Raw genomic sequence first — 12,667 nt, 5'->3', positions numbered from 1 at the left:
ATGCCCTGGGTTGAAATCCCCCAACAAGTCATTGGACAAGCTCCTATGTATGTACTACTCCGTATCTATGGAGTGGGGCTCACATTTGTATCACGTGTGTAATATAGAGAGTATATATACATGTAAGAATGTACACATAGTGAAATTGATAAGAAGAGAAATATCACAGTGTTCCACAGGGATGCGTCCCCCTCACCCCAAAAAACCTACGTCCCCTATAGGGAGATGTTTCCTAGACATGGGGACTTGGAGAAAACATCCCCCCACAACACCACCACTTCTGCCACCTCTATCGAGGACGTCGCTGGCTGGCTTGCTATATGGAACATGCCATTACATACTGATTACAGCCTTTAACTTCGTGAAACCTAGTTGTCCTTTCATGGGGCACTTACAAAGATGTTATATTGCAGTTTTTGCCATGAAAATTTCAACTCACCTCTATTTTTATATCAGTACCCCCCACCCACCACTGCTCTGCCGTTGTCCACCCGTCATCCCCTCATCATCCCCAAATTTAGGCCCTTGGTCCCCCAGTCCTAAAATCACATTCCCCCATTAGGAAACTCCGTGGAACTACGGAAATATGAAACAGCTGAGGCATTTGCCATTAACTTCTTCAGGTTGCAAATACTAGATTATTCTGATGCCAAATGTTGCAAAAGGATATTTTGATACTCCACAAACATTTTCTATTGTTTATTATTTGGTTTGTTTTGTTATTACCAAGAAACAAAAGACTAAGAGAAAAGAACATCCATTGTTGCCTGTAAAGAAGCTACACTTGAACATGCACAATGTCATGCAGACAAGATAGTGGGTCAAGTTGATGTCACATGTCCTTGTAGCTATGTCCCAAGTTCCCTCAATGGGCCCAAATCACACAGAATACATTCAATGAATTCAGACTTCCTTATAAACTAGAGAAAAGCAAACCATGCTACCAGCAAGCAATGACATTATAGAACAAACAATATATGTAATTTATTGCTGCCGAACAAAACGATATATGCTGATATTTTATTGCTGCAAAACAAAAATAGCTACAAGCAGCTACAGAAAATGCTACAGAAACCAGGAAAACTTTCTATAAGCAAGTACAAAAACTCCATACAAGCGGCTATTCAATGCACTACAAGCAAATACATGCAGATTACATCTTTCTTGTTCAATGGAAGAAGCCTCCCAAAAAAAGCTCTTTGAAAAGGCAATAAAAAGATTGAGTTTTTGGCATTGGGTTTGCTGACTCTTTGCCTATCATGTGAACTCATAGTATCTCACTAACTTCTCGCCTTTTTTCAATTTTGGAGTTGCAATTGTTGCAATACTCTCCATTCAGCAATAATGAACAACCAGAATGTCAATTTCTTTTTGTTTTTTTTCCATATACTGGTATCCACATCACCCTTATGACGCTCCCTACACATCTGTAAAAAAAATGCCTCCCCACTTAAAATTTCACACCCACTTTCTTCAGATTGGCAGTTGGTTCTATGAATGCATTGCATGCCAGGCAACAGGAAGACTCAGCTATGCCAACCATTATGTGATAGGCATGAAGCGCTCCCCTTTTTGGAAGAGATCGATTCCCGCATATCTGTTTTGAATGACACTATTAAAAATGCACTGCTCGCTTTTGTCTAGCTCCTCCTTGTGACCATTACATAAGTACTTAAAACGATTTTCAACATAATTGTGTAACTGCTGTAAATGACTTTACATAGTGACTATGTAACTGCTATGAATGACTTTCCACAACACCTGTGCAATGGATACGAAGAATTTTCTGCAATAACTGTGTAACTGTTATGAAACAACCTTCAGTAGCAACAGTCGCCGTAGCAGACTATCATCATCCTTAACCATTTCCACACAATCCATAAGTGCCTATGCCTGAAAACCACAAAATTTTTGGGCAATGCAAGATTGCAGTACCATAGGATGCTCCTACATCATAACAGCAACTAAACCTATTTCTAGGGAGACATTATAATAAAAATGGTGATTGTTAATAATTATTTGTAAAAATGAGATAAATGGTTTATCAAACAACAAAGCACCATTCAAGATATTATCTCATTGATTCAGTCTAGAATCTGAAAATATAAAGCATCCTCCTCTTATTTAGATATAACTATTTATTTTATCTACTTACTGTACAGATGGCAAGAACTGCATCTTAATCAACCTCCTCTTGGCTTCAAGAATATAGTTCGTTTTTTTCAAGTCAATTGATGCCTCCAATAAAATCAAAAATGTTGAGAACTTGTGCAACTTGCTGGATGCAATATTACTAGAGGTGGAAGTGGACAATATTGTCCAAATAATGGCAGGCAATGCAGCTGAGTATGTGGCAACTACTAGATCTCTAGAGGTGAGGCAACCGACAGTGGTTTGCACCCCCTTTGTTGCCTATTACATTAACCTTCACCTTGAGGATATAGGGAAACCTAGCTGGGTGAAAAATGTGATGGAAGATGCGATGAATGTGACAAAATATATCAACGACCACATATGCATACTAAATCTCATGAAAGAGCACATGTACAATAAGGAACTCATGCTATCAAAAGTCGCACAATTCACAATTAATCTCATCATCTTCCAAAAGTATTGCAGCCAAATTGTCCAGCATTGAGCACATTGTGAGCACTAAGTGGTTTAATTGTCCTTACTCTAGGAAGGTCGAAGGGCGGAGAGTCGTGAAGACCATTTTTTACAATAAATTTGCCAACTACATGGTGGAGATCAGTAAGGCAAATTTTCATTCAAAAAACAATTACAACATTACAATTTCTTGATTTTGTAAATTTCTGATAATTTAGTTTTACTGATTTTTTTAATTTTCAATCATTTAATTTTTTTATTTCATTTTTATACTCTTTTGTTTTACGTATCAAAACCATTGGTCAAGGTTCTATAGTTGATGGGTGGGGATAACATTCTCATGGGGTAGCTATTAGAAGCCATGGACATGACCAAAGAGGTGATTCGACATTTCTATGGGTCAAATAAAAACAAATACAAAGCCATCTAGAACATTATCGATCAAAGGTGGAAACACCAACTCCAACATATTCATGTTACTACCTACCATTTGAACCCTAAGTTTTTATGTTCCAATGCATTTTGAGCATATGGCATCAACACATGTATGGAGAGGATGGTCCCCAATTAAAACCTTAGACACACCATACATCATAATTTATGAATTTATGCAAAAAAGGGGAAGGTTTTCTTCAGCCTTGTGCATTTGAAGGAGACCCAACTCTAAAGCTAGATAAAAAAACATATATGTTTAATGTTAATTTAATGTTTACTTTAACTTTCAAAACTTGCCATCCATATTTTGTCCCAACCCTATAGCACTTCAAATTGTGAGTTCAATTGAAGTGTTTTAGAGGCCATTCACACAAAGAAGTGCAACAAGTTGACTAAAAAATGCTTAAACAACCTTGTCTTTGTGCAATACAAGCTTCGATTGCATGCAAATAAGGTTGAGGAGCAAGACACTCATGAGATTCTTGACCTCGATGACATCAATCCATATTCAGGTCGAGCTGCTAAGAATGTGAATACAATGTTTAATGTCAATGATATAGTTGATTTGGAGAGGGAAATAGTGGAAGTGCCAACATTTGAGGAGGCAAAAGGTGAGCCATCAATGGGGATTAATTGTATTCATTTCATTATCCTAACCTTGAGACTCCTGTTTAGGATGCTATTGTTCCTCAACAAGAAGCTACAACACTATGATCCAATTTGAAGACACCCACACAGCCATATAAGAGCTTTGATAGTAGATGAAATTTATGGATTATGAAAACTGAAATTATTATTTAAATTTGAACTCAAAGTTTATATGTATTGAACAAATTTTTTATCTGTGGTGTACATTGAACACTAATTTTGATCTACATATGAACGAAACCAATAATATGTTCTCTAAATTCAGTAGTGTGAAGGTTTTTGAAAGATTTTTTAACAAATTTATGTATTTTTTAAAGTTCAAAAAAATTGCTGAGTTTTTCACCCAGCTTTTTTAAATGCTGGGTTCGTCAAGTTTTTGAACTATGATTTGAATTGGACTAGGTACCACAGGTTCTATCAATTTTCGAGCAGACCATAGAACATAGCTTTGTTTTGAAATAATATATTAAGCACATTTTCTCAATTCTTCATTGTGCTTCCTTTCTTCTTGTGCTTTCATTATGTAACTTGTGATGCCCCAATATTTTATCCTAGAGCATTAACAAAAAAAAATCAAACATATAATCTTTCTGCATTACGAAGGTAACACCAAACATGCCACATTGCACTCATACATGCATAAGGTGCCATAGTGCAGCACAACAACACACTTGACATGCAAACCAATACACTATGCATGGTGACGTAAGTAGAAGGGTTAATAAACCATAGCCAAAATCACCATGACTAGCTCAAAAAACAAAATCTAGTAGAGAGTAGAGCGAGATGAGCTCCCAAGACAACTTGCTTATAAAGCCACTCTCTAGGCATCTCAAATTTAGGAAAACCAAAACAAATCTAAACCAACTCAGACTTCAAGGATTGAAGTGCACAAGCTCGAATGTTGGGATCTAACTACATTGTTGTACTGGCTCAAACTTCCATATTCAATTTGCACAATCTCGAACTTTAGAGTCCAAATGGCTCTATCGCAAATTTCATGGTCACATGTGCATAATAAACTTTGGTGTTTGATATACAACTAGCAATACGCATACTATGACATCCACGCCAAACTCCAACAAGCAAGTATCTCAGGCTTTGAATCAAATATACAACTTACAGAACCTTACCAATCGTTCACTTTGGAGTACAATGTGCATCTTACATCTGAGACTTTGGAATCCAATATGAAATTCACAAAAGAAACAAAATCCAAAGCCAAGTCTAAACTTTGATGCATTCTCACCTTAGACATTGGAGGGTGATACACAACCTACATTTTGAAGTCCAAAATGCATCCTACAAACATGCAAATTTCAACCTAAGGTTTGAACACTTAGAAAACCGACAACCATCGGAGTCCAAAGTGCAAATTGTAACATGCAAAATGTGTAATATCCAATATAGGGGTGCTGGAAAAAACAATTTCTGCAAACTAGGGCACAAAATCTGGAAATTTATTTGCATATAAATATTTTCATTACAAACCCAAAATTCTGATCAGATTTCAGATATGATTTGTGCAGCTAAAAGATATAGATATCAGATTATTTTCGAGCTTAGGAAAATACAACAAAAACCCTCATTACTGCCCAGAATTTTCAGAACTGAAATAAAATGTCTTTCTTTAAACTTTCTGAGAAAAAAGCAGAGATAAATATGCAGATTTCAATACCAAAAACACCTCAAAATTGGTTAAGAATAATTTCCAAACCCTAGCTGACCCTCAAAGTGGCTCTAGGCTCCCAAAATGGTCACCACTAGGTCTGTTTTGTGTGCTCCTCAGCAACCATCCACAAAGTGCTCAGAAATTGATGGTTTGCAGCTGTAGATGATTCCAGATCTGAGTCTTCAGCACTGACATTCTACTCCAATTTGGTCTCCAAACCTGATGAAGACTTACAGCCGAGAAATAATAATGCAATAGGATTTCACAAACAGGAATTCTTCCACCGAAACACACTCTTCCGACTAGGAAGAGCCCATATGTCTCACCAAAAACAAGGATACTTAAGGATTTCAATCCTCAAGCCAAGATGCAGCAGCAATAAACAAAAATCCTTATCACATATGAACTCAAAATGAGCCCTAGGGAGTTATATAACAACTCCTAAAGAGACGTGCACACAACTGAAGAATAGAATTTAGTGCAAGTCAAAGATTCCATATCTTACCCAATGAAGCTCTTCGACCTTTTTTCTCTTGGATAATCCAAGGAAAGGACAACCAATCTTCTACTAATCATTTTGATTTGAGTTGCGGAAATTACAAAATGTTACTTGGAATCCAAAGTCCAACAAACTTGAATCTCGAACTTTGAAATTTGATAACACACTTATACAAAAACCTACACCAAGTCCAAACCTACTTGCATTGCAACTTGGACTTCGGGATCCAATAGCACATTTACACACAAAGTCTAAACGTCCACTATGTTGCAAATCGAACTTTGGGTCTGAAATGCAATTTGCAACTATGAACCAAAATTATAGTAAGGGACAACAAGCTCAAATTTTACAAGCACCTCGGCATAACTTCCTCATTATACATGCCATACAAAAATAGTTCAAGACAAGCATTTGAGCACCCATTGACTCCTTATTGACCAAATGAGAGGTTCCCCAAATCTACGACAACTAGCAAAACCCAGCGTCAAATTCCCTACATCCATGAAGCTGCCTATGTTCAACAAGATACAACATGCTCAAGGGAAAGCATTCACTCGAGGTGAAGTAAACATCTTCAATGACATTAGCAACATACATTCATATAGAAAGCGGAGATAGCTTCCATTTAGACTATCACATGACTATTACCAACAGACATAAAAATCATGCTTATTAACATCAATTCCCAATTTAAACCAACATGAGAATTCCATAAAACATGTCATACATATTCGAATTCAAGGTTGAGCAATGATACAATAGAAGTTAGAGTTCACACCACTTATAGGGGCAGATTACAAGCCAATATACCATTATCAAAATCAATTACACATACATTCAAAAAATTTAAGGTTCCAGATTATACAATTTTCCACAAAAGTATCAATAACAATTTAGCAACTTTACAAGTGTTGAGGTCTTCACAAGCTCTCCAAGTTGTTCTTAGAATTCGTTAACAATTTAGCAACTTTACAAAGTGTTGAGGTCTTCGCAAGCTCTCCAAGTTGCTCTTAGAATCCGTGAGTCCCCAATGATGGTTCAATGCCACCCAACCATATAGAACCCTTAGACCCACCCCACTTAACTAGGAGGCAACCAACTATGTACTCCAACAACACACACCAAGCTCAGGGTTGGATATTCACATACTATCCACATCACATAAATAGAGATTCCAAAAATATATAATCACCAATCAATAAATACACAAGTAAACACACATTAGGGTACAACCAACGCCATCAACGTATACACAGAACATATCAACATATTATACAAGATACAACCACATATAAGATTGGAAAGCAAACACCAATCTAAAATATGCTAAAAAAATCACAAACACCCATTGTATATGCAATCCAATGCACAAAACAAAATAGGAGGCTATCATAGGGTATTATCAATGGAGTGGTATCATTTGTATCAACCATGCAAGTTGAGGAGCATACTCCCATCCTATGGAGGCCCTCAACAACACCAGAAAGGTGACTTAAAGATCTTTGTTGTGCATAAGGCAGTTTTTATAGATTCGGAGATTATTGTGCACAATTTTTTCAAAGTCAACATTTATTTTCAATCTTTAAATGCTCATAACTTTTGCAAATAAAATGAAATTCGATGATTTTTTTTTGAAATTACAAAGAAAATGTCCAAGGGGTTGAGCTTAGTTGGTTAAAGCATTGAGTTCTCAATGTGGAGACCCAAGTTCAACTCCCATGAGGGACACCTTTGTGTAGAATTCGAAGTTGTGACTCTTGGTCTTCCATTGTTGTTTAAAGTGGATTTCTAAGTTGTGACCCTTGGTCTTCCAATTGTTGTTTCTAGTTTGGTGCTCAAAAGGAGCTATTTGTAATAAGTTTGTAACGTGAATGCTCGAATGAGCAAAAAAATGAGCTTTGTGATTCTATGATACTTAATACAAAAAAAATTACAGAGAAAATCTGAAAAACATCATGGTGACATTTATTTTACCTTGTGCTAACATTTGTTTTTTAATTTTTGTAGGGATTTTAATTTCACTTCTAACACATGGTCCTTGCAACAAATCATGTGTCCTAGACTTTCATCTTTGAAATATATTAATGAATTTATTGCAGATTGCTGGTCCAAAAATCATTTTTGGAAACTTTTAATCCGTTTATTATAGAAAATTGATCCAAGAATCTTTTAAAAAATTTCTAACATATCTGGTGGAAGACGATTTGTAGAAGACATTTATTGTAGACCTTTTCCAATTTTTGTTTGCTTTGTCTTTCTTGAGTGCTTTCTCACATTAAACATTGGAATTTAAATTAACTTTTACACTTAGGTTTGAGATAAAAATTATCTAGTGTCCTTTAATCTTGAAGAAGTGGGGTGAGTATGCTCTTCTCACACACCTCATGATCTTGAGAATCAAAATACCATCATGAAAAGATGACTAGTAATCAACTGAGTATAAAGAGCAAGGGGTACAACGAAAGACATGCCTCTTGGAAGTTGAAATTTATCATTCAACCCGCTAGCACAAGCTCCCTCACTAATTCTAAATGCTTATCCAGTGATCCTTCTCTTAAAAACGAAATCCTAGGCTATATCTTAAGCCAAGGCTAGGATTCCATGACCATATATCTCATAAGCATTGGAGGCAAGCTTAACCTGAACTATCACTTCAAACAATCATCTATTGGTTATCCTTCTCATACCTTTCACAAGTGAAAACTATCTTTCAATGCAAGCTTACTTCAATGTGAAACCATCTCCCAAACCTTTATCTTCCATCCCTATCGCAAATCTTCATCCCTATAACCAATCCAAGAAAGCCTTGTAGCCTCCAACTCGTATCCCAATCCTTCATCCATTCCTTCCCAACCCTCTCCATCACAATCCAAAAATACACCCAGTGAAGTCACCTTGAGGGATTTTCGCCAAGAACTAATAGCAAAGGACCTTAAGCACCAATGAGCAAACAAAGCTATGATATCCCACCACATTGTTAATCCTACACTATCCAAACATCATATCGACTATGAAATCCTCCATCCCAATCCCCTCACATATCTCTAATCTATTAAGTCCATCATCCATAAACACCCAAAAACCTTATCCCCTCCATGAGCACATCTCAAAGAGTCCCTCCACGTACTAATCCCTAGCAACATGAAACACCAATCCTCCCTCATTTCATCTAGGAAAATATGCATGTGTCAAGAAACAAGCCCAAATGTGCCCTATCCTAAATCAAGATCCTATCCATGATCAGGAAATCTTAGATTAAACATTGCCACGCATTCCACTAATCAAGCTCACTCAAGAGCTTCTTGTACCAATCCATTATTGCAATGCCAAAATTTTGGGCCCATCCAAGATAATCCAATTGTTGATTAAGATCCTCTTTGTGATCATGATATCCAAACTAGTCCAAACTTTGACCAAGATCCTACCATTGATCAAAAAATCCAAGAGGATCCATTCATCCACCTCTATCCCATACATGATTGCAAAATTGAATTTGATCCTATCCTTACTCCAACAACCTCCATTTCCCAAGATGAGACACTTGCTTCCCTTGGACAGAGAGATGATCAAATGAAAGAGATGGATCACATCAAACATGTTGATTGAAAAGCGACTATGGATCACATCAACATTCCAAATGAAGAAACAACAAGCATGACTAAGAAAAAAGTCCCAAAATCCTATCAATTAGGATCATCCATTTTTGTCAAAGTGAGCTTCCTTGTAGAAGGAATGAAAAAAAGCATTAATAGTTTCCAACCATACAACAATTGTTATCATTTTGTTTCCAAAATAGAAAATACCCCATCGCAGACATAAAAGAACCAACGCAATTTTATGCAAATCCTATATATCAAGGTCTCGGCTATTCATTGAACAAGAAAACTAATGATGCTAGTGGTACATTGATGATATGAAAAGCATTTTCAGCCAATGTAAGCATCAAAATAGGGACTATGTGTAGTCCTTACCACAAGGTTGTTGCCAACACTCCTTCCGTCCAGATCATAAACCATCATTCCCAAATCCCTAAACCCACTAGTTGGGACCAACAAAAACATAAGTCTTCATCAAGGAAAAGAATCGAAATCTAATAGTCAAACAAAATGTAAAACAACAACAAAAAAGTCCTCCTACGAAGGACAAATATCCACCTCATTCAAAATGGTCATTGATCCCACCACGCAAGGCATATAGAAGTGTTAGTCCCAAACACAATCCTAGTGCAAAAACCAAACCCCATCCTCTGCCATCCCAAGTTTGGCAAATAAAATATCCCATATCTAAAATGCCAATTAAACCATTCACATCTAGCACTCCCCATCACAATCCAACATCTCACTTGAAATCAAAAAATCCTAACTCACAAAACTACCACATCCTAGCAACAACACTTTATCAAGGAGAACTAGGGATAGATCGCCGGCCTTTTTGGGTACGTCCCCATTTGCAAGACGTTTCGAGGATGGGGAGATGCCTAGGGGTCATTTCCTAGCCGTCCTCAAAAATATGAAAAATGACAATAAATGTCCCCAAAATGGGGGGACATAGCAAGAGATTGGATGGGGCGGTTAGGGGACATCACAGACGTCACGAGCCGTCTTGGAGATGGCCAGCCATCCCCTTCAAAAAGTTACATTTTTAAAATATAACAACACTCAAAAAAAATTTAAAAAAATAATATACTTTCTTTGTGTGCCCCTACCCCCAACTCACCCTACATGAGGATTTTAAATGTTCAGATCTGTTGTTCATGGTTAGTTATAATGTGTCTATGATGGTTCCGTATTAGTATTAACAATCAGTACTCAAATCTGTTGTTATATTAATCATATTTTCCTCATATAAATATCTAAGATTATATCAGCCACAGATAATTCAGATTAGCTATCATAGTTGATTATTTTCAGCATCCAAAGGTTCATATATTCATATCAGCATTGTTTATTGTTCGATCCATTGTTCATAGTTGGATACTTTGATTGATATAGTTTCCTAAGTCTGTTGCTGCTACTTTTACTGCTGATCAACATTTATTTCATTAGGGTTCCTTCATCATCTCAACTTACACATATTAAGAAAATTTAATATTTCATAAAGTTGTTCAGTTGGCAAAATTACAAACTTAGAGAGTTCTATAATGCTACCAATCATCAAATGTATTTGTGACTATTATCACTAAGAAGCATTAAGCACAAACTGCAATATCATTTTGTGTCATATGGAGAAAGAACAGGGAACAAAATGCCATCAAAAGCAGGACGAGTAAAAAAACTTTTAGAAATAATTGCAAGTTTTATCAAATGCTGTAATAGATCTGACAAGACCTAAAATTCATAAGTGCATAAAGTTTCTCAAATGATAGACTTTATCAGAGACCCACACAAAAAATAGTATTACTAGGTTGCAAGGGCTCTACCTAATTTGGATTAAGTTTTGAGAGATACAGATTAAGGGCAGCAATGTACTTTTTTTTTCTACTATTTTCATATTTAATTGAAAATGAATCTTGTAGCCTTTGGGCATTTTGTTGCAACTTGTTTACTATTTTTTAATATCACATGCTGATGCATATTGACAACGAACTAAGTTTTGACATTGTCACATTTGTTAATTTGTTTTACTTTGACTCTCATGTGAACTCTCAAATAAACTCAAATGTTATATATTAAGGTTCTATAATGTATATATGCATGCTTTATCGATGTTATCATATGAATATTTAAAATTTACCTATATATTTTACCTATTTTTTATATAGCCGCCGCCTTTGCCAACCCCTAGCCATCGCCAAAAATGGCTCAAAAAATCAGAGACTTGGAAACGTGTCTCCCCATCCCGGAAACTTGGGGCAACATAGCACTTTATTGTAAGGACTCTAATGGCACTCTGTCACAATGTGTGCAATTAGATAAGGCCAACCCAATATCAACAAGGATCACAAAACATTTGTGGGATATATGCAAGCACCATGATCTTGGCAAGGCAGATCCTCCATGCAAGTCACTATTGGCATATCATAACACGAGAATCCCATCAAATGGAAAAAAATAGTTAGTGATCATCTAAACATCAATGCCATTCAAAAATACCCAAAAAATTCAAAAATAGTGAAGACAAAAATTGTCCTCTTAACAAAAACCATTTCCATTGGCACCTTGGGGCAATCACCCTAATGAAAACCTACCCAAGCATCATGTTTGACACCTAAAACATAAAAATAAATAAAGAGATAATTCATCCAATAGAGAAACCATTTTTTACGAAAATTTGGACAAGTACCATGATGAAAACCTTCCAAACAAGCATCATGCATAAAATCAATTATCTATGTGCACCATTACACCTAGAAGCAAGTTGTCTTATCCATCACACCTTTTGTCATGGTATCACAATTCATTCATCCCACATCATTTCCATTCATCCAATTCACATTGTTTCCATCCATCTTTCCTACCCACCTTGATATGGACAAGGATTGGGGGCACAAACTTAAAACGTGCTTTATTAAACCCTTGACATGTCCATCCTTTGGTCACGCACCATCTAACATCACACCATTGCCTACAAACACTATCCAACCCCATATCCTGGGAAAAACATGTTATTCTTGTGTGACATAGTCCTTGGAGATCACATCCTAAATCCTCCATTTAGGAGAATTTACTATCCTCCATCCAATAATCCCCATGCCTCATATCCCCCACTTAATCATCCTCACATACTCTATCTAAGAAATCCCTTATGCTTCCATTCTTATCACCACACTCAATTCTTGTTGTTCGTTCCAAGCTTCCAATACTAAG

The 12,667-nt window shown here is 36.4% G+C and overlaps 1 protein-coding gene across 2 annotated transcripts in view; it reads right to left on the bottom strand.

Moving 5' to 3' along the window:
* LOC131071419 (uncharacterized) overlaps positions 1 to 12,667 on the bottom strand; it is a 202,522-nt gene that overhangs the window by 179,952 nt on the left and 9,903 nt on the right. The gene's annotated exons all lie outside the window — the stretch shown is intronic.

The sequence above is a fragment of the Cryptomeria japonica genome, chromosome 6 (genome assembly GCF_030272615.1).
Source record: "Cryptomeria japonica chromosome 6, Sugi_1.0, whole genome shotgun sequence".
Classification (NCBI taxonomy): Eukaryota; Viridiplantae; Streptophyta; class Pinopsida; order Cupressales; family Cupressaceae; genus Cryptomeria; species Cryptomeria japonica.
The sequence above is the reverse complement of the archived record's forward strand: the minus strand, read 5'-3'. Positions and strand labels throughout refer to the sequence as shown.